The 24,648-nt window shown below is 33.8% G+C and overlaps 1 long non-coding RNA gene across 1 annotated transcript in view; it reads right to left on the bottom strand.

The window, feature by feature from the left end:
- Positions 1-665: 665 nt before the first annotated feature.
- Positions 666-24,648, bottom strand: part of LOC136466739 (uncharacterized) — a 44,214-nt gene continuing 20,231 nt past the window's right edge. The window contains exon 8 of the long non-coding RNA XR_010761425.1: positions 666-1,028. This is a non-coding gene — a long non-coding RNA (uncharacterized lncRNA). The remainder of the gene's footprint in view (positions 1,029-24,648) is intronic.

The following is a 24,648-nucleotide window of genomic DNA, read 5'->3' as shown; positions in this document are numbered from 1 at the left end:
AATTGTTGATAAACCTTATCAACATAAGGAGTATATTTCTTGTATGAATATATTGATATTGAACTGTGTCTATATTGACTCTTCAATATTTTCTTCGTTGTCCACTTCTTCAGGTTGCCCTATTTCATACCAGGACAACAATTCACGATATTTTTTTCATTATATTGAGATCTAATATTCTGGTCTTTGTCCATGACCACGAATATCCAACATCTCATCATTATTATCATCATCAGATATCTGTATATTCATTTTTGAGTCATAGTCTTTCTTAATATTTTCTTCATAGTCTTTCCATATATTTTCAAATTTTTCATCTATTTCATGTCTTACTTCTTGTAAGACTTCTTCTTTTATATCTTTCTTCAATAAAGAAATTCTTGCTTCAAGTCTTTCTTTTATTTTTTTCTCAAGAACTTCTTCATTCAATGATTCTGTGTCTCTTTTCACAATATCTTTATATGTGGATACCCTTGAGGGTCCTTCTTCTCTTATATTAACACATGGCAAATTTATCTTCACATCTTTTGCCCTTTTATATTTTTGAATATAATCTTTTGCTGCTGGTTCTATGAAATAATTTACTCCCAAAATACTTCTTGCATATGAGAGAGCTTGATCAATATCTGAATATTTTTTCCATGATACACCTCCATCATTTTCTCTTTCTACCTGTTGAGCTATAATTGATTCGAATGTTACATATATTCCTGGTGTCTTTCCCCTATATATAACATATATAGATCTTTTCTCTATATTGACAGATGATTCTTTCGGTTGTATCTTTCCATTGATCATATGAAAATATTCAGCCAAACTATTTAATATTGCTAGCATATATCCTTTATCTTCCCTTTTATTATTATATTGGAACCAAAAATTGTCTAGAATGCATTCTTGTATGTCATCTAGAACAATATGGTCTCTAGGTTTGAATTTATAAGTATTAGGCGGAAATATTCTTAACTTATTTTCAGTTCCGAAATTGAAACATTTACCCCCAATAGGGCTTGTTCCTCTCTTCATTCCTGCAAAATAGAAGATCGTGAAAATATATCAGGCAATGTATTATCTTTGCCTTTTATATGCTCAAATATTACTTTATATCCGTTTCCAGTAATAATATCTTCAAATAAAACCCATCGCCTAGTTGAACTTTTCTTACTAGTAATTTTATTGTAATATCTACATATAGCTTCACAGTCTGTCCTAACTGTGAACTCTTTAAATCCTAGATATAATCTAAAAGCATTTATTGCATTAATAACAGCTAAAATTTCCCTATCAGTATTGTTTATTGCTTTTAACTTATATTTTCCTGAAGCATACCTACATATTTGTTCTTCTAATTTTGGAGAATATTTGTGTGGTTTTTGCTTTAATATTGCACCACATCCTAACTTAGATGCATCAGTCTCTATAATGAAATAATTATCATCTAAGGGTAACTCTAGAGGTTTTAAATCTTTGACCTTTTCTTTAATAGTTCTTACTAACTTTATATCTTCAGAATTAAAATATTTTTGTCCATTTTTTCTTAATTTTGCATACAATGGCCCAGCTAGCTTAGCTAAATTTTCAATATAATTTCTTGCATAATTTACTATTCCTAAGAATTGCTGTAAGGTTTTCTTATCATTCATAACATCTGGAAATTCTAAGATTTTCTTTGTAATATGATCTTGTAAATAAATTTTTCCCTCTCCTATTTCATGACCTAAAAAGTTTATCTTTTCCTTATATATCTCCATTTTCCTTTTAGACAATATTAACCCATGCTGTTCTACCTTTCTAAAGAAGGTTTCCAGATGAGCTATATGTTCTTTATAGGATTTTGAGAATACTAATAAGTCATCAATATAAACCAATATGAATTCTTGATTTTCATTAAAAATATTTTGCATTTTTCTTTGAAATAAAGCAGGGGCATTTTTTAATCCTAAGGGCATTACTAACCATTCAAAATGACCTTGAGGACATGTGAAAGCAGTCCATTCTATTGATTCTTCTGCCATTTTTACTTGCCAAAATCCAGCTTTTAAATCAAATTTTGAGAAATATTTACTACCTTGTATTCTATTTATCCATTCTTGCTTATTTGGAATATTATAAGCATCATCTATGGTATTATCATTTAGTCTTTTATAATTGATAACCATTCTTGACTTTCCTCTGGCTATTTCAGCATGATTTCTAACTATAAATGAAGCTGATCTATGAGGACTTCGGCTATCTCTTATAGCTCCTAATTTTAGTAATTCTTCAATATGCATCTTAAATTCTTCTATATCTTTAGGTGTTGCTTCTATAGGACTTGTCTTAATTATATGGTCAGGATTTATTATGTTAATTTTACATAATATACCATTCTTATCCCAATGCTTCATTGGTATTTCTCCTATTATCTGAATATCTTCTAATCTTGTTATAATTTTATCTATATCCTTTTTAGATTTTATATCTCTATACCAATTTGGTGCTAATGATTGCAAACTGATACATTCTATGCATGAGTTTGCTATATGAAACTCTTCTATACATTCACCTAACTCTTCATCTATATAATTATTAAGGACATTTTTATCAGATCCTTGGAGTTCTAAATTGGTCTTTCCTGAAGTAGAATTTATAGTCTTTCGTACTTCGGTTATATATGGAATATTGTCTTGGTAAAGAATAAATGTTATTCCTTGCTCATGTATGATAGTTGTTTGTAATGAGAACTGTAGAAATCTTAATCCTAATATCATATCATCATGTATCATAGATAGATCTCTTATTGTAATTTCATCCATTATATATTTTGTGTTATTTATTTGTACTTCAACATCATAAGCTAATTGATTATGAACCTTTTTTATTCCTGACATATCAGTAGATATTTCTGTTTTATCTTGATCTATTGTATGAACTATTTCTGGACACTTTACAAAATATTTATCATGTATAATATTTTTTGTACAACCGGTGTCTACTAGTGCTAATATTTTATAAGAGATATTAGGCGTTAATTTTACTTTTACAGGTATTCTTATTCCTATAATTTCTTTAAATGGTAATCTTACTATATATTTGCTACCATAGTTTATTATGGCTTCTTTTAATTGTAATGCTTTATTATTATTTTTGTTTACCATTGCTTCATCTTTTAACTCAGTAAGACCTTTATAATTATCTTCTATCTTATTAGCTTCGTTGAGTTCTATTTTACTCTTTAGCTCTTCTAATTCTGCTTCTAAGCTATTTATTCTATTCTCCAAATTTCTGACTCTACTTGCTAGCAGTTTATCTTCTGGTTCTAGCTCTACTTCTTGTCTCCATTTTTGGTTATTTGTTCTTAGACATGAAGCACATGCTTGCTTTAAACATTTACTACATATAAGTCTATTTTCTTGACTAGGGTAAAATATACAGAAAGTACATTTTATATTATAATCACCTCTTCCTTTTATCCAATCATGCTCACAGTCTTCTTGATTCATTAATTCAATTTTTGTTTCTAATGAAATATTTTCAGATATTATATCTAACCCTTCCATAGCATTATCTAGATTGCGTAACTCTTCATCATCTAAAGAGTCTATAAAATCTTGGTAATTCTCAGCATTATTTTCTTCTTCTTCATAACTTTCTAATAGAAACTTATTATTAATCTCCCATTGCTCATCTTCACTGGTAATGTATTCAATATTATTTGTCTGCACAACTTCTTTAACTTCATGAGTCTCTTTGTCATTAGTTTTTAACTCATCATCCTGTTTCTTTATCACAACGGGTGTTGTAAAATATTTATTCTTTAGTTCTATGTCTTTCTTGATATTATCAAGTCTACATATTTCTCGTCTAAAGAATAATTCTTTTTCTCTTATGGCAGACCATTTGTATGTCATAGAGGTTTTATATTCATCATGAATCATACTTAATTTTTTCTCATAATATTGAATCTGTCTGTCTAAATCTTCCATTATAAGTAAAGTATTTGACTAAGGATGTACTGACAAACTTGATAATATAAGTAAATCCCTTAAATTCAAATTTTAATAACCAGGCTCTGATACCACTGCGTAGGGGGTACCGCTAAACCGCTGGAACGGACTCGGATTCAAAATTCAAATTTTAAGTTCATGAGTTACTATTCACAGCACTATTCAAATTCAGCGTTCACTATTCAAATTCAGGGCACTATTCAAATTACTCGCTACTATTCAAATTCGGAATATGAACAGTGCTCGAGCACTCACCAGAGAGTGGCTCAGGCACTAGACTTCTTCACTATTCGAGCACTATGCGCATGACTATTTGGAGCACTTCGTATTTCTTTATGGATGCAGGATGCGTGCGATTAGTGAGTATGAGTGCGATTATTGAATATGCGTGCGATATGCTGACTAATATTTCTCAGGATCTTTTGCAGGCTGGCGAGACCAATATTTCAGCCGGTCGTGCGACTATGCTTGTGACAGTCCTACTCGGTACTCACCGTATGCATCACTAGCTCGCTTCAGAACCAGGCTAACCCGGTCTACTCCCTCGCTATCCCCAGCCACGAACACATAGGAATCAGGCTCTATCGTCTCCCCAGGCAGTTCCACCCGAAGGGAACACTTCTCTGCGCACACAGGGTTCTCTACAAACGCCGCTACCAGGGCTAACACGAGAACAACAAACGCAGAGGCTTCTCCTCTAGGGTCCCTAGCATAGAGACATCGCCCCATATGAACGAGCTTAAAGGAAGGCAGGGATTAAAACAGGAAAGCTTAATTCATTTCCACAGAGCAAGCTTACATACGGCTTTCCCTTTCGGGAAACCCCAAGCACTTAGCACAAACCTGAGGGATTACCTTACAAGCTCAGGAGGAACACGGGGACCTCCCTTATTCTAATTTACAGCTAATGGTGGAGTAATACAACGGTGGTAGGATACTATTCGTGGTGGATGATTCTCAGAGAGCTTCTGAGATCATGTCTTCATGGAGTATGGGTGAGTGGAGAGTGAGTGGAGTGTGTGGTGGTGATGAGAGTGGGTGTCTGAGGCTTCGGTGTGTGTCTTCTTCGGCTTGAGCATTCGATGATCAATGAATGCGCCCGGCGTCCCTCTTTATAGCGTGAAGGAAGTGTCCTTCATTCTTATCGTCTGAAGGAGCGAGCCTCATCTTGTGAAGGAGCCTTCGAGGCTAAGTCTTCGTCTGAGGTGCCTTCGTCGCGAAGTCTTCAATTATCATCCTTTACTGTTGCCTGGACAGCTGGATGGAGAATGATTGTCCTGGCTACAGGTAGTGTGTCACAGTAGTGTGACTGTATCTTTCTGGATATTCTTTAGTCTGGTCTTCCACGCCCGAATGATTGTGATTGTTGCAAACATCAAATCAAAGGATAGGCATGCGGTATTATCTCCATGGCCATGTAATATTATTCCTTCCATCTTCCCCCGGGCAAAATTGGTTGATAAACCCTTATCAACATAAGGAGTATATATTTCTTGGTATGGAATATATTGATATTGACAAACTGTGTCTATATGTGACTCTTCAATATTTCGTTTCGTTGTCCACTTCTTCAAGGTTTGCCCCTATTTCATACCAGGACAACAATTCACGATATTCTTTTCATTATATTGAGATCTAATATTCTGGTCTTTGTCCATGACCACGAATATCCAACAACTCATCATCATTATATCACATCAGATATCTGTATATTCATTTTGAGTCATAGTCTTTCTTAATATTTTCTTCATAGTCTTTTCCCTATATTTTCAAATTTTTCATCTATTTCATGTCTTACTTCTTGTAAGACTTCTTCTTTTATATCTTTCTTTCAATAAAGAAATTCTTGCTTCAAGTCTTTCTTTATTTTTTTTCTCAAGAACTTCTTCATTCAATGATTCTGTGTCTCTTTTCACAACATCTTTATATGTGGATACCCTTGAGGGTCCTTCTTCTCTTATATTAACACATGGCAAATTTATCTTCATATCTTTTGCCCTTTTATATTTTTGAATATAATCTTTTGCTGCTGGTTCTATGAAATAATTTACTCCCAAAATACTTCTTGCATATGAGAGAGCTTGATCAATATCTGAATATTTTTTCCATGATACACCTCCATCATTTTCTCTTTCTACCTGTTGAGCTATAATTGATTCGAATGTTACATATATTCCTGGTGTCTTTCCCCTATATATAACATATATAGGTCTTTTCTCTATATTGACAGATGATTCTTTCGGTTGTATCTTTCCATTGATCATATGAAAATATTCAGCCAAACTATTTAATATTGCTAGCATATATCCTTTATCTTCCCTTTTATTATTATATTGGAACCAAAAATTGTCTAGAATGCATTCTTGTATTGTCATCTAGAACAATATGGTCTCTAGGTTTGAATTTATAAGTATTAGGCGGAAATATTCTTAACTTATTTTCAGTTCCGAAATTGAAACATTCACCCCCAATAGGGCTTGTTCCTCTCTTCATTCCTGCAAAAATAGAAGATCGTGAAAATATATCAGGCAATGTATTATCTTTGCCTTTTATATGCTCAAATATTACTTTATATCCGTTTCCAGTAATAATATCTTCAAATAAAACCCATCGCCTAGTTGAACTTTTCTTACTATTAATTTTATTGTAATATCTACATATAGCTTCACAGTCTGTCCTAACTGTGAACTCTTTAAATCCTAGATATAATCTAAAAGCATTTATTGCATTAATAACAGCTAAAATTTCCCTATCAGTATTGTTTATTGCTTTTAACTTATATTTTCCTGAAGCATACCTACATATTTGTTCTTCTAATTTTGGAGAATATTTGTGTGGTTTTTGCTTTAATATTGCACCACATCCTAACTTAGATGCATCAGTCTCTATAATGAAATAATTATCATCTAAGGGTAACTCTAGAGGTTTTAAATCTTTGACCTTTTCTTTAATAGTTCTTACTAACTTTATATCTTCAGAATTAAAATATTTTTGTCCATTTTTTCTTAATTTTGCATACAATGGCCCAGCTAGCTTAGCTAAATTTTCAATATAATTTCTTGCATAATTTACTATTCCTAAGAATTGCTGTAAGGTTTTCTTATCATTCATAACATCTGGAAATTCTAAGATTTTCTTTGCAATATGATCTTGTAAATAAATTTTTCCCTCTCCTATTTCATGACCTAAAAAGTTTATCTTTTCCTTACATATCTCCATTTTCCTTTTAGACAATATTAACCCATGCTGTTCTACCTTTCTAAAGAAGGTTTCCAGATGAGCTATATGTTCTTTATAGGATTTTGAGAATACTAATAAGTCATCAATATAAACCAATATGAATTCTTGATTTTCATTAAAAATATTTTGCATTTTTCTTTGAAATAAAGCAGGGGCATTTTTTAATCCTAAGGGCATTACTAACCATTCAAAATGACCTTGAGGACATGTGAAAGCAGTCCATTCTATTGATTCTTCTGCCATTTTTACTTGCCAAAATCCAGCTTTTAAATCAAATTTTGAGAAATATTTACTACCTTGTATTCTATTTATCCATTCTTGCTTATTTGGAATATTATAAGCATCATCTATGGTATTATCATTTAGTCTTTTATAATTGATAACCATTCTTGACTTTCCTCTGGCTATTTCAGCATGATTTCTAACTATAAATGAAGCTGATCTATGAGGACTTCGGCTATCTCTTATAGCTCCTAATTTTAGTAATTCTTCAATATGCATCTTAAATTCTTCTATATCTTTAGGTGTTGCTTCTATAGGACTTGTCTTAATTATATGGTCAGGATTTATTATGTTAATTTTACATAATATACCATTCTTATCCCAATGCTTCATTGGTATTTCTCCTATTATCTGAATATCTTCTAATCTTGTTATAATTTTATCTATATCCTTTTTAGATTTTATATCTCTATACCAATTTGGTGCTAATGATTGCAAACTGATACATTCTATGCATGAGTTTGCTATATGAAACTCTTCTATACATTCACCTAACTCTATCTATATAATTATTAAGGATATTTTTATCAGATCCTTGGAGTTCTAAATTGGTCTTTCCTGAAGTAGAATTTATAGTCTTTCGTACTTCGGTTATATATGGAATATTGTCTTGGTAAGGAATAAATGTTATTCCTTGCTCATGTATGATAGTTGTTTGTAATGAGAACTGTAGAAATCTTAATCCTAATATCATATCATCATGTATCATAGATAGATCTCTTATTGTAATTTCATCCATTATATATTTTGTGTTATTTATTTGTACTTCAACATCATAAGCTAATTGATTATGAACCTTTTTTATTCCTGACATATCAGTAGATATTTCTGCTTTATCTTGATCTATTGTATGAACTATTTCTGGACACTTTACAAAATATTTATCATGTATAATATTTTTTGTACAACCGGTGTCTACTAGTACTAATATTTTATAAGAGATATTAGGCGTTAATTTTACTTTTACAGGTATTCTTATTCCTATAATTTCTTTAAATGGTAATCTTACTATATATTTGCTACCATAGTTTATTATGGCTTCTTTTAATTGTAATGCTTTATTATTATTTTTGTTTACCATTGCTTCATCTTTTAACTCAGTAAGACCTTTATAATTATCTTCTATCTTATTAGCTTCGTTGAGTTCTATTTTACTCTTTAGCTCTTCTAATTCTGCTTCTAAGCTATTTATTCTATTCTCCAAATTTCTGACTCTACTTGCTAGCAGTTTATCTTCTGGTTCTAGCTCTACTTCTTGTCTCCATTTTTGGTTATTTGTTCTTAGACATGAAGCACATGCTTGCTTTAAACATTTACTACATGTAAGTCTATTTTCTTGACTAGGGTAAAATATACAGAAAGTACATTTTATATTATAATCACCTCTTCCTTTTATCCAATCATGCTCACAGTCTTCTTGATTCATTAATTCAATTTTTGTTTCTAATGAAATATTTTCAGATATTATATCTAACCCTTCCATAGCATTATCTAGATTGCGTAACTCTTCATCATCTAAAGAGTCTATAAAATCTTGGTAATTCTCAGCATTATTTTCTTCTTCTTCATAACTTTCTAATAGAAACTTATTATTAATCTCCCATTGCTCATCTTCACTGGTAATGTATTCAATATTATTTGTCTGCACAACTTCTTTAACTTCATGAGTCTCTTTGTCATTAGTTTTTAACTCATCATCCTGTTTCTTTATCACAACGGGTGTTGTAAAATATTTATTCTTTAGTTCTATGTCTTTCTTGATATTATCAAGTCTACATATTTCTCGTCTAAAGAATAATTCTTTTTCTCTTATGGCAGACCATTTGTATGTCATAGAGGTTTTATATTCATCATGAATCATACTTAATTTTTCTCATAATATTGAATCTGTCTGTCTAAATCTTCCATTATAAGTAAAGTATTTGACTAAGGATGTACTGACAAACTTGATAATATAAGTAAATCCCTTAAATTCAAATTTTAATAACCAGGCTCTGATACCACTGCGTAGGGGGGTACCGCTAAACCGCTGGAACGGACTCGGATTCAAAATTCAAATTTTAAGTTCATGAGTTACTATTCACAGCACTATTCAAATTCAGCGTTCACTATTCAAATTCAGGGCACTATTCAAATTACTCGCTACTATTCAAATTCGGAATATGAACAGTGCTCGAGCACTCACCAGAGAGTGGCTCAGGCACTAGACTTCTTCACTATTCGAGCACTATGCGCATGACTATTTGGAGCACTTCGTATTTCTTTATGGATGCAGGATGCGTGCGATTAGTGAGTATGAGTGCGATTATTGAATATGCGTGCGATATGCTGACTAATATTTCTCAGGATCTTTTGCAGGCTGGCGAGACCAATATTTCAGCCGGTCGTGCGACTATGCTTGTGACAGTCCTACTCGGTACTCACCGTATGCATCACTAGCTCGCTTCAGAACCAGGCTAACCCGGTCTACTCCCTCGCTATCCCCAGCCACGAACACATAGGAATCAGGCTCTATCGTCTCCCCAGGCAGTTCCACCCGAAGGGAACACTTCTCTGCGCACACAGGGTTCTCTACAAACGCCGCTACCAGGGCTAACACGAGAACAACAAACGCAGAGGCTTCTCCTCTAGGGTCCCTAGCATAGAGACATCGCCCCATATGAACGAGCTTAAAGGAAGGCAGGGATTAAAACAGGAAAGCTTAATTCATTTCCACAGAGCAAGCTTACATACGGCTTTCCCTTTCGGGAAACCCCAAGCACTTAGCACAAACCTGAGGGATTACCTTACAAGCTCAGGAGGAACACGGGGACCTCCCTTATTCTAATTTACAGCTAATGGTGGAGTAATACAACGGTGGTGGAGGATTACTATTCGTGGTGGATGATTCTCAGAGAGCTTCTGAGATCATGTCTTCATGGAGTATGGGTGAGTGGAGAGTGAGTGGAGTGTGTGGTGGATGAGAGTGGGTGTCTGAGGCTTCGGTGTGTGTCTTCTTCGGCTTGAGCATTCGATGATCAATGAATGCGCCCGGCGTCCCTCTTTATAGCGTGAAGGAAGTGTCCTTCATTCTTATCGTCTGAAGGAGCGAGCCTCATCTTGTGAAGGAGCCTTCGAGGCTAAGTCTTCGTCTGAGGTGCCTTCGTCGCGAAGTCTTCAATTATCATCCTTTACTGTTGCCTGGACAGCTGGATGGAGAATGATTGTCCTGGCTACAGTAGTGTGTCACAGTAGTGTGACTGTATCTTTCTGGATATTCTTTAGTATGGTCTTCCACGCCCGAATGATTGATGTTGCAAACATCAAATCAAAGGATAGGCATGCGGTATTATCTCCATGGCATGTAATATTATTCTTATCTTCCCCCGGGTAAATTGTTGATAAACCTTATCAACATAAGGAGTATATTTCTTGTATGAATATATTGATATTGAACTGTGTCTATATTGACTCTTCAATATTTTCTTCGTTGTCCACTTCTTCAGGTTGCCCTATTTCATACCAGGACAACAATTCACGATATTCTTTTCATTATATTGAGATCTAATATTCTGGTCTTTGTCCATGACCACGAATATCCAACATCTCATCATCATTATGATCATCAGATATCTGTATATTCATTTTTGAGTCATAGTCTTTCTTAATATTTTCTTCATAGTCTTTCCTTATATTTTCAAATTTTTCATCTATTTCATGTCTTACTTCTTGTAAGACTTCTTCTTTTATATCTTTCTTCAATAAAGAAATTCTTGCTTCAAGTCTTTCTTTTATTTTTTTCTCAAGAACTTCTTCATTCAATGATTCTGTGTCTCTTTTCACAACATCTTTATATGTGGATACCCTTGAGGGTCCTTCTTCTCTTATATTAACACATGGCAAATTTATCTTCACATCTTTTGCCCTTTTATATTTTTGAATATAATCTTTTGCTGCTGGTTCTATGAAATAATTTACTCCCAAAATACTTCTTGCATATGAGAGAGCTTGATCAATATCTGAATATTTTTTCCATGATACACCTCCATCATTTTCTCTTTCTACCTGTTGAGCTATAATTGATTCGAATGTTACATATATTCCTGGTGTCTTTCCCCTATATATAACATATATAGGTCTTTTCTCTATATTGACAGATGATTCTTTCGGTTGTATCTTTCCATTGATCATATGAAAATATTCAGCCAAACTATTTAATATTGCTAGCATATATCCTTTATCTTCCCTTTTATTATTATATTGGAACCAAAAATTGTCTAGAATGCATTCTTGTTTGTCATCTAGAACAATATGGTCTCTAGGTTTGAATTTATAAGTATTAGGCGGAAATATTCTTAACTTATTTTTAGTTCCGAAATTGAAACATTCACCCCCAATAGGGCTTGTTCCTCTCTTCATTCCTGCAAAATAGAAGATCGTGAAAATATATCAGGCAATGTATTATCTTTGCCTTTTATATGCTCAAATATTACTTTATATCCGTTTCCAGTAATAATATCTTCAAATAAAACCCATCGCCTAGTTGAACTTTTCTTACTATTAATTTTATTGTAATATCTACATATAGCTTCACAGTCTGTCCTAACTGTGAACTCTTTAAATCCTAGATATAATCTAAAAGCATTTATTGCATTAATAACAGCTAAAATTTCCCTATCAGTATTGTTTATTGCTTTTAACTTATATTTTCCTGAAGCATACCTACATATTTGTTCTTCTAATTTTGGAGAATATTTGTGTGGTTTTTGCTTTAATATTGCACCCCATCCTAACTTAGATGCATCAGTCTCTATAATGAAATAATTATCATCTAAGGGTAACTCTAGAGGTTTTAAATCTTTGACCTTTTCTTTAATAGTTCTTACTAACTTTATATCTTCAGAATTAAAATATTTTTGTCCATTTTTTCTTAATTTTGCATACAATGGCCCAGCTAGCTTAGCTAAATTTTCAATATAATTTCTTGCATAATTTACTATTCCTAAGAATTGCTGTAAGGTTTTCTTATCATTCATAACATCTGGAAATTCTAAGATTTTCTTTGCAATATGATCTTGTAAATAAATTTTTCCCTCTCCTATTTCATGACCTAAAAAATTTATCTTTTCCTTACATATCTCCATTTTCCTTTTAGACAATATTAACCCATGCTGTTCTACCTTTCTAAAGAAGGTTTCCAGATGAGCTATATGTTCTTTATAGGATTTTGAGAATACTAATAAGTCATCAATATAAACCAATATGAATTCTTGATTTTCATTAAAAATATTTTGCATTTTTCTTTGAAATAAAGCAGGGGCATTTTTTAATCCTAAGGGCATTACTAACCATTCAAAATGACCTTGAGGACATGTGAAAGCAGTCCATTCTATTGATTCTTCTGCCATTTTTACTTGCCAAAATCCAGCTTTTAAATCAAATTTTGAGAAATATTTACTACCTTGTATTCTATTTATCCATTCTTGCTTATTTGGAATATTATAAGCATCATCTATGGTATTATCATTTAGTCTTTTATAATTGATAACCATTCTTGACTTTCCTCTGGCTATTTCAGCATGATTTCTAACTATAAATGAAGCTGATCTATGAGGACTTCGGCTATCTCTTATAGCTCCTAATTTTAGTAATTCTTCAATATGCATCTTAAATTCTTCTATATCTTTAGGTGTTGCTTCTATAGGACTTGTCTTAATTATATGGTCAGGATTTATTATGTTAATTTTACATAATATACCATTCTTGTCCCAATGCTTCATTGGTATTTCTCCTATTATCTGAATATCTTCTAATCTTGTTATAATTTTATCTATATCCTTTTTAGATTTTATATCTCTATACCAATTTGGTGCTAATGATTGCAAACTGATACATTCTATGCATGAGTTTGCTATATGAAACTCTTCTATACATTCACCTAACTCTATATCTATATAATTATTAAGGATATTTTTATCAGATCCTTGGAGTTCTAAATTGGTCTTTCCTGAAGTAGAATTTATAGTCTTTCGTACTTCGGTTATATATGGAATATTGTCTTGGTAAGGAATAAATGTTATTCCTTGCTCATGTATGATAGTTGTTTGTAATGAGAACTGTAGAAATCTTAATCCTAATATCATATCATCATGTATCATAGATAGATCTCTTATTGTAATTTCATCCATTATATATTTTGTGTTATTTATTTGTACTTCAACATCATAAGCTAATTGATTATGAACCTTTTTTATTCCTGACATATCAGTAGATATTTCTGCTTTATCTTGATCTATTGTATGAACTATTTCTGGACACTTTACAAAATATTTATCATGTATAATATTTTTTGTACAACCGGTGTCTACTAGTACTAATATTTTATAAGAGATATTAGGCGTTAATTTTACTTTTACAGGTATTCTTATTCCTATAATTTCTTTAAATGGTAATCTTACTATATATTTGCTACCATAGTTTATTATGGCTTCTTTTAATTGTAATGCTTTATTATTATTTTTGTTTACCATTGCTTCATCTTTTAACTCAGTAAGACCTTTATAATTATCTTCTATCTTATTAGCTTCGTTGAGTTCTATTTTACTCTTTAGCTCTTCTAATTCTGCTTCTAAGCTATTTATTCTATTCTCCAAATTTCTGACTCTACTTGCTAGCAGTTTATCTTCTGGTTCTAGCTCTACTTCTTGTCTCCATTTTTGGTTATTTGTTCTTAGACATGAAGCACATGCTTGCTTTAAACATTTACTACATGTAAGTCTATTTTCTTGACTAGGGTAAAATATACAGAAAGTACATTTTATATTATAATCACATCTTCCTTTTATCCAATCATGCTCACAGTCTTCTTGATTCATTAATTCAATTTTTGTTTCTAATGAAATATTTTCAGATATTATATCTAACCCTTCCATAGCATTATCTAGATTGCGTAACTCTTCATCATCTAAAGAGTCTATAAAATCTTGGTAATTCTCAGCATTATTTTCTTCTTCTTCATAACTTTCTAATAGAAACTTATTATTAATCTCCCATTGCTCATCTTCACTGGTAATGTATTCAATATTATTTGTCTGCACAACTTCTTTAACTTCATGAGTCTCTTTGTCATTAGTTTTTAACTCATCATCCTGTTTCTTTATCACAACGGGTGTTGTAAAATATTTATTCTTTAGTTCTATGTCTTTCTTGATATTATCAAGTCTACATATTTCTCGTCTAAAGAATAATTCTTTTTCTCTTATGGCAGACCATTTGTATGTCATAGAGGTTTTATATTCATCATGAATCATACTTAATTTTTTCTCATAATATTGAATCTGTCTGTCTAAATCTTCCATTATAAGTAAAGTATTTGACTAAGGATGTACTGACAAACTTGATAATATAAGTAAATCCCTTAAATTCAAATTTTAATAACCAGGCTCTGATACCACTGCGTAGGGGGTACCGCTAAACCGCTGGAACGGACTCGGATTCAAAATTCAAATTTTAAGTTCATGAGTTACTATTCACAGCACTATTCAAATTCAGCGTTCACTATTCAAATTTAGGGCACTATTCAAATTACTCGCTACTATTCAAATTCGGAATATGAACAGTGCTCGAGCACTCACCAGAGAGTGGCTCAGGCACTAGACTTCTTCACTATTCGAGCACTATGCGCATGACTATTTGGAGCACTTCGTATTTCTTTATGGATGCAGGATGAATGCGATTAGTGAGTATGAGTGCGATTATTGAATATGCGTGCGATATGCTGACTAATATTTCTCAGGATCTTTTGCAGGCTGGCGAGACCAATATTTCAGCCGGTCGTGCGACTATGCTTGTGACAGTCCTACTCGGTACTCACCGTATGCATCACTAGCTCGCTTCAGAACCAGGCTAACCCGGTCTACTCCCTCGCTATCCCCAGCCACGAACACATAGGAATCAGGCTCTATCGTCTCCCCAGGCAGTTCCACCCGAAGGGAACACTTCTCTGCGCACACAGGGTTCTCTACAAACGCCGCTACCAGGGCTAACACGAGAACAACAAACGCAGAGGCTTCTCCTCTAGGGTCCCTAGCATAGAGACATCGCCCCATATGAACGAGCTTAAAGGAAGGCAGGGATTAAAACAGGAAAGCTTAATTCATTTCCACAGAGCAAGCTTACATACGGCTTTCCCTTTCGGGAAACCCCAAGCACTTAGCACAAACCTGAGGGATTACCTTACAAGCTCAGGAGGAACACGGGGACCTCCCTTATTCTAATTTACAGCTAATGGTGGAGTAATACAACGGTGGTGGAGGATTACTATTCGTGGTGGATGATTCTCAGAGAGCTTCTGAGATCATGTCTTCATGGAGTATGGGTGAGTGGAGAGTGAGTGGAGTGTGTGGTGGATGAGAGTGGGTGTCTGAGGCTTCGGTGTGTGTCTTCTTCGGCTTGAGCATTCGATGATCAATGAATGCGCCCGGCGTCCCTCTTTATAGCGTGAAGGAAGTGTCCTTCATTCTTATCGTCTGAAGGAGCGAGCCTCATCTTGTGAAGGAGCCTTCGAGCTAAGTCTTCGTCTGAGGTGCCTTCGTCGCGAAGTCTTCAATTATCATCCTTTACTGTTGCCTGGACAGCTGGATGGAGAATGATTGTCCTGGCTACAGTAGTGTGTCACAGTAGTGTGACTGTATCTTTCTGGATATTCTTTAGTATGGTCTTCCACGCCCGAATGATTGATGTTGCAAACATCAAATCAAAGGATAGGCATGCGGTATTATCTCCATGGCATGTAATATTATTCTTATCTTCCCCCGGGCAAATTGTTGATAAACCTTATCAACATAAGGAGTATATTTCTTGTATGAATATATTGATATTGAACTGTAGTCTATATTGACTCTTCAATATTTTCTTCGTTGTCCACTTCTTCAGGTTGCCCTATTTCATACCAGGACAACAATTCACGATATTCTTTTCATTATATTGAGATCTAATATTCTGGTCTTTGTCCATGACCACGAATATCCAACATCTCATCATCATTATCGATCATCAGATATCTGTATATTCATTTTTGAGTCATAGTCTTTCTTAATATTTTCTTCATAGTCTTTCCTTATATTTTCAAATTTTTCATCTATTTCATGTCTTACTTCTTGTAAGACTTCTTCTTTTATATCTTTCTTCAATAAAGAAATTCTTGCTTCAAGTCTTTCTTTTATTTTTTTCTCAAGAACTTCTTCATTCAATGATTCTGTGTCTCTTTTCACAACATCTTTATATGTGGATACCCTTGAGGGTCCTTCTTCTCTTATATTAACACATGGCAAATTTATCTTCACATCTTTTGCCCTTTTATATTTTTGAATATAATCTTTTGCTGCTGGTTCTATGAAATAATTTACTCCCAAAATACTTCTTGCATATGAGAGAGCTTGATCAATATCTGAATATTTTTTCCATGATACACCTCCATCATTTTCTCTTTCTACCTGTTGAGCTATAATTGATTCGAATGTTACATATATTCCTGGTGTCTTTCCCCTATATATAACATATATAGGTCTTTTCTCTATATTGACAGATGATTCTTTCGGTTGTATCTTTCCATTGATCATATGAAAATATTCAGCCAAACTATTTAATATTGCTAGCATATATCCTTTATCTTCCCTTTTATTATTATATTGGAACCAAAAATTGTCTAGAATGCATTCTTGTATGTCATCTAGAACAATATGGTCTCTAGGTTTGAATTTATAAGTATTAGGCGGAAATATTCTTAACTTATTTTCAGTTCCGAAATTGAAACATTCACCCCCAATAGGGCTTGTTCCTCTCTTCATTCCTGCAAAATAGAAGATCGTGAAAATATATCAGGCAATGTATTATCTTTGCCTTTTATATGCTCAAATATTACTTTATATCCGTTTCCAGTAATAATATCTTCAAATAAAACCCATCTCCTAGTTGAACTTTTCTTACTATTAATTTATTGTAAGTATCTACATATAGCTTCACAGTCTGTCCTAACTGTGAACTCTTTAAATCCTAGATATAGTCTAAAAGCATTTATTGCATTATAACAGCTAAAATTTCCTCTATCAGTATTGTTTATTGCTTTTAACTTATATTTTCCTGAAGCATACCTACATATTTGTTCTTCTAACTTTGGAGAATATTTGTGTGGTTTTTGCTTTAATATTGCACCCCATCCTAACTTAGATGCATCAGTCTCTATAATGAAATAATTATCATCTAAGGTAACTCTAGAGGTTTTAAATCTTTGACCTTTTCTTTAATAGTTCTTACTAACTTTATATCTTCAGAATTAAAATATTTTTGTCCATTTTTTCTTAATTTTGCATACAATGGCCCAGCTAGCTTAGCTAAATTTTCAATATAATTTCTAGCATAATTTACTATTCCTAAGAATTGCTGTAAGGTTTTCTTATCATTCATGACATCTGGAAATTCTAAGATTTTCTTTGCAATATGATCTTGTAAATAAATTTTTCCCTCTCCTATTTCATGACCTAAAAAAGTTTATCTTTTCCTTACATATCTCCATTTTCCTTTTAGACAATATTAACCCATGCTGTTCTACCTTTCTAAAGAAGGTTTCCAGATGAGCTATATGTTCTTTATAGGATTTTGAGAATACTAATAAGTCATCAATATAAACCAATATGAATTCTTGATTTTCATTAAAAATATTTTGCATTTTTCTTTGAAATAAAGCAGGGGCATTTTTTAATCCTAAGGGCATTACTAGCCATTCAAAATGACCTTGAGGACATGTGAAAGCAGTCCATTCTATTGATTCTTCTGCCATTTTTACTTGCCAAAATCCAGCTTTTAAATCAAATTTTGAGAAATATTTACTACCTTGTATTCTATTTATCCATTCTTGCTTATTTGGAATATTATAAGCATCATCTATGGTATTATCATTTAGTCTTTTATAATTGATAACCATTCTTGACTTTCCTCTGGCTATTTCAGCATGATTTCTAACTATAAATGAAGCTGATCTATGAGGACTTCGGCTATCTCTTATAGCTCCTAATTTTAGTAATTCTTCAATATGCATCTTAAATTCTTCTATATCTTTAGGTGTTGCTTCTATAGGACTTGTCTTAATTATATGGTCAGGATTTATTATGTTAATTTTACATAATATACCATTCTTGTCCCAATGCTTCATTGGTATTTCTCCTATTATCTGAATATCTTCTAATCTTGTTATAATTTTATCTATATCCTTTTTAGATTTTATATCTCTATACCAATTTGGTGCTAATGATTGCAAACTGATACATTCTATGCATGAGTTTGCTATATGAAACTCTTCTATACATTCACCTAACTCTTCATCTATATAATTATCAGGACATTTTTATCAGATCCTTGGAGTTCTAAATTGGTCTTTCCTGAAGTAGAATTTATAGTCTTTCGTACTTCTGTTATATATGGAATATTGTCTTGGTAAGGAATAAATGTTATTCCTTGCTCATGTATGATAGTTGTTTGTAATGAGAACTGTAGAAATCTTAATCCTAATATCATATCATCATGTATCATAGATAGATCTCTTATTGTAATTTCATCCATTATATATTTTGTGTTATTTATTTGTACTTCAACATCATAAGCTAGTTGATTATGAACCTTTTTTATTCCTAGACATATCAGTAGATATTTCTGCTTTATCTTGATCTATTGTATGAACTATTTCTGGACACTTTACAAAATATTTATCATGTATAATATTTTTTGTACAACCGGTGTCTACTAGTAGCTAATATTTTATAAGAGATATTAGGCGTTAATTTTACTTTTACAGGTATTCTTATTCCTATAATTTCTTTAAATGGTAATCTTACTATATATTTGCTACCATAGTTTATTATGGCTTCTTTTAATTGTAATGCTTTATTATTATTTTTGTTTACCATTGCTTCATCTTTTAACTCAGTAAGACCTTTATAATTATCTTCTATCTTATTAGCTTCGTTGAGTTCTATTTTACTCTTTAGCTCTTCTAATTCTGCTTCTAAGCTATTTATTCTATTCTCCAAATTTCTGACTCTACTTGCTAGCAGTTTATCTTCTGGTTCTAGCTCTACTTCTTGTCTCCATTTTTGGTTATTTGTTCTTAGACATGAAGCACATGCTTGCTTTAAACATTTACTACATGTAAGTCTATTTTCTTGACTAGGGGTAAAATATACAGAAAGTACATTTTATATTATAATCACCTCTTCCTTTTATCCAATCATGCTCACAGTCTTCTTGATTCATTAATTTAATTTTTGTTTCTAATGAAATATTTTCAGATATTATATCTAACCCTTCCATAGCATTATCTAGATTGCGTAACTCTTCATCATCTAAAGAGTCTATAAAATCTTGGTAATTCTCAGCATTATTTTCTTCTTCTTCATAACTTTCTAATAGAAAACTTATTATTAATCTCCCATTGCTCATCTTCACTGGTAATGTATTCAATATTATTTGTCTGCACAACTTCTTTAACTTCATGAGTCTCTTTGTCATTAGTTTTTAACTCATCATTCCTGTTTCTTTATCACAACAGGTGTTGTAAAATATTTATTCTTTAGTTCTATGTCTTTCTTGATATTATCAAGTCTACATATTTCTCGTCTAAAGAATAATTCTTTTTCTCTTATGGCAGACCATTTGTATGTCATAGAGGTTTTATATTCATCATGAATCATACTTAATTTTTTCTCATAATATTGAATCTATCTGTCTAAATCTTCCATTATAAGTAAAGTATTTGACTAAGGATGTACTGACAAACTTGACAATATAAGTAAATCCCTTAAATTCAAATTTTAATAACCATGGCTCTGATACCACTGCGTAGGGGGTACCGCTAAACCGCTGGAACGGACTCGGATTCAAAATTCAAATTTTAAGTTTACGAGTTACTATTCACAGCACTATTCAAATTCAGCGTTCGCTATTCAAATTCAGGGCACTTTTCAAATTACTCGCTACTATTCAAATTTGGAATATGAACAGTGCTCGAGCACTCACCAGAGAGTGGCTCAGGCACTAGACTTCTTCACTATTCGAGCACTATGCGCGTGACTATTTGGAGCACTTCGTATTTCTTTATGGATGCAGGATGCGTGCGATTAGTGAGTATGAGTGCGATTATTGAATATGCGTGCGATATGCTGACTAATATTTCTCAGGATCTTTTGCAGGCTGACGAGACCAATATTTCAGCCGGTCGTGCGACTATGCTTGTTACAGTCCTACTCGGTACTCACCGTATGCATCACTAGCTCGCTTTAGAACCAGGCTAACCCGGTCTACTCCCTCGCTATCCCCAGCCACGAACACATAGGAATCAGGCTCTATCGTCTCCCCAGGCAGTTCCACCCGAAGGGAACACTTCTCTGCGCACACAGGGTTCTCTACAAACGCCGCTACCAGGGCTAACACGAGAACAACAAACGCAGAGGCTTCTCCTCTAGGGTCCCTAGCATAGAGACATCGCCCCATATGAACGAGCTTAAAGGAAGGCAGGGATTAAAACAGGAAAGCTTAATTCATTTCCACAGAGCAAGCTTACATACGGCTTTCCCTTTCGGGAAACCCCAAGCACTTAGCACAAACCTGAGGGATTACCTTACAAGCTCAGGAGGAACACGGGGACCTCCCTTATTCTAATTTACAGCTAATGGTGGAGTAATACAACGATGGTGGAGTATTACTATTCGTGGTGGATGATTCTCAGAGAGCTTCTGAGATCATGTCTTCATGGAGTATGTGTGAGTGGAGAGTGAGTGGAGTGTGTGGTGGATGAGAGTGGGTGTCTGAGGCTTCGGTGTGTGTCTTCTTCGGCTTGAGCATTCGATGATCAATGAATGTGCCCGGCGTCCCTCTTTATAGCGTGAAGGAAGTGTCCTTCATTCTTATCGTCTGAAGGAGCGAGCCTCATCTTGTGAAGGAGCCTTCGAGGCTAAGTCTTCGTCTGAGGTGCCTTCGTCGCGAAGTCTTCAATTATCATCCTTTACTGTTGCCTGGACAGCTGGATGGAGAATGATTGTCCTGGCTACAGTAGTGTGTCACAGTAGTATGACTGTATCTTTCTGGATATTCTTTAGTATGGTCTTCCACGCCCGAATGATTGATGTTGCAAACATCAAATCAAAGGATAGGCATGCGGTATACCACTGCGTAGGGGGATACCGCTAAACCGCTGGAACGGACTCGGATTCGAAATTCAGGTTTTAAGTTCACGAGTTACTATTCACAGCACTATTCAAATTCAGCGTTCACTATTCAAATTTAGGGCACTATTCAAATTACTCGCTACTATGCAAATTCGGAATATGAACAGTGCTCGAGCACTCACCAGAGAGTGGCTCAGGCACTAGACTTCTTCACTATTCGAGCACTATGCGCGTGACTATTTGGAGCACTTCGTATTTCTTTATGGATGCAGGATACGTGCGATTAGTGAGTATGAGTGCGATTATTGAATATGCGTGCGATTAGTGAGTATGCTGACTTAATATTTCTCAGGATCTTTTGTAGGCTGGCGAGACCAATATTTCAGCCGGTCGTGCGACTATGCTTGTGACAGTCCTACTCGGTACTCACCGTATGCATCACTAGCTCGCTTCAGAACCAGGCTAACCCGATCTACTCCCTCGCTATCCCCAGCCACGAACACATAGGAATCAGGCTCTATCGTCTCCCCAGGCAGTTCCACCCGAAGGGAACACTTCTCTGCGCACACAGGGTTCTCTACAAACGCCGCTTACTAGGGCTAACACGAGAACAACAAACGCAGAGGCTTCTCCTCTAGGGTCCCTAGCATAGAGACATCGCCCCATATGAACGAGCTTAAAGGAAGGCAGGGATTAAAACAGGAAAGCTTAATTCATTTCCACAGAGCAAGCTTACATACGGCTTTCCCTTTCGGGAAATCCCTAAGCACTTAGCACAAACCTGAGGGATTACCTTACAAGCTCAGGAGGAACACGGGGACCTCCCTTATTCTAATTTACAGCTAATGGTGGAGTAATACAACGGTGGTGGAGTATTACTATTCGTGGTGGATGATTCTCAGAGAGCTTCTGAGATCATGTCTTCATGGAGTATGGGTAAGTGGAGAGTGAGTGGAGTGGAGTGGAGAGTGGAGTGTCTAGTGTTATGATGTCTTCTGGTGTGGTGGTGGTGGTCTTGTGATCCGTGTCTTCGTCGATGCTGAATGAGTGCGCCCGGCGTCCTGCTTTATAGCACGGAGGGAGCGTCCTTCATTCTTATCGTCTGAAGGAGCGAGCCTTATCTTCTGAAGAAGCCTTCGAGGCTAAGTCTTCAATTTCTAATTGAGGAGCCTTCGTGCTTAAGGAAGCGGCCGACGTCTTCAATTATCATCCTTTACTGTTGCCTGGACAGCTGGACTGAGAATAATTGTCCTGGCTACAGTAGTGTGTCACAGTAGTGTGACTGTATCATTCTGGATATTCTTTGGTATTTTTCTTCCACGCCCGAATGATTGATGTTGCAAACATCAAATCAAGGATAGGCATGCGGTATTATCTCCATGGCGTATTATCTCCATGGCATGTATTATTATCTCTTCCCCCGGACAAATTGTTGATAAACCTTATCAACATAAGGGGTATATTTCCTGTATAAATATATTGATATTGAACTGAGTCTATATTGACTCTTCAATATTTTCTTCGTTGTCCACTTCTTCAGGTTGCCATATTTCAAACCAGGACAACAATTCACGATATTCTTTTCGTAATTGACATTCTTTGCCATAACTTGGCTTTATTAGTCTGCCAACTTCTCTTTGTATTAAGCTATATCTTCCATAGTATTCTCTCAGGAATACTTTTATTATTTTATTTTGGTACATCATATAATATTCAGGAGCAAATTTGGTATTCCCTTCTAATTCTTTTGCTTCACTGAAAATTCTCCAATTATCATGGTTCGTGTCTTTTATGAACAACTCTTCATAATTTTGCCATGAGTCTGAATTCCATGTAGTAGGAAATTTGTATGATCCCTTTGTAATATATATATCATGGCATGCTGGTCTTATTGGTTGTGTAAACTTTTGGTGGATTAGAACAAAACTTAATTTTGTATCTACCTTGAATGCATGCTAATTTCTTACAAGCTTCTTTGATAGCTATTCCAAGGTCTGATTGGAGTATCTCTTCAAGTGTACCATATATATCATGAACTAATCCATGATCAATAATAGTCTGTAAAGATATATCATCTCCAATATTTCTTTGTATACTTCTGAAATATTTTAAATTTATATCAGCCTTCAATATTAAGAATCTTTGATGAGGCTTAACAATTAACTTATCATCAAGATGAAGTAAAGGAAAAGTATTTGCATTCACAATTATTCCTAGATGTCTTTCTTTACCTTGGTATAATTTCATAAAGTATTTTTGTATATCATGAAAGGTTTTGTACTGCCTTTCAGCATATTTCTTCCAAATTAGATCTTATAATATCACTAGTAAAGTATGACAAAGTTTGTTCAGTCTTAAAACTTAATCTAGGAATGAGAAACTTCTTGTGGAATATTGTTTAAATATTTGTTTCCTTTTTTCCTCTAGAATTACTTCTTTTTCTGATTGCACTTTATTTTCTCATCATAAGTATTTTAGCTTCTAGAGTCTTTTTTCATATCTCTTTGCTGTTTTAACATGACATGCATGCTTGTCTTAAGCATAGCCTACATGTTGCTCTTTCTGCTGGATCTTGATAATATATGCAAAATACACATTTTATATTAGAATCACCTTTATTATGATCCCACTTGTGTTCAAAGTTTATTTGATCCATCATTTCTATCTTTAATCCTGCTAACTCATCAATTAAGTCTAACTCTTCATCACTTGATTCTTTTTCTTCATCATATTCTATTTCATCTGTCTCTATAATTGAATATATTGATTCATCATCCATTATATCATCATCACAGACTAAGATATTTTCATTCACACTATCTATTATTTGAACCTTTTCTTGTTCTTCTTGCTTATTGGAATACCTTTTCTTATCTTTGTTAGGACATGTTTTGCTTAAGTGATCTGGCGAAGTTGCAGATAAAGCATCTACATGAACTATCATA

The sequence above is a fragment of the Miscanthus floridulus genome, chromosome 7 (genome assembly GCF_019320115.1).
Source record: "Miscanthus floridulus cultivar M001 chromosome 7, ASM1932011v1, whole genome shotgun sequence".
Classification (NCBI taxonomy): domain Eukaryota; kingdom Viridiplantae; phylum Streptophyta; class Magnoliopsida; order Poales; family Poaceae; genus Miscanthus; species Miscanthus floridulus.
This window is presented reverse-complemented; position numbering and strand designations above follow the sequence as displayed.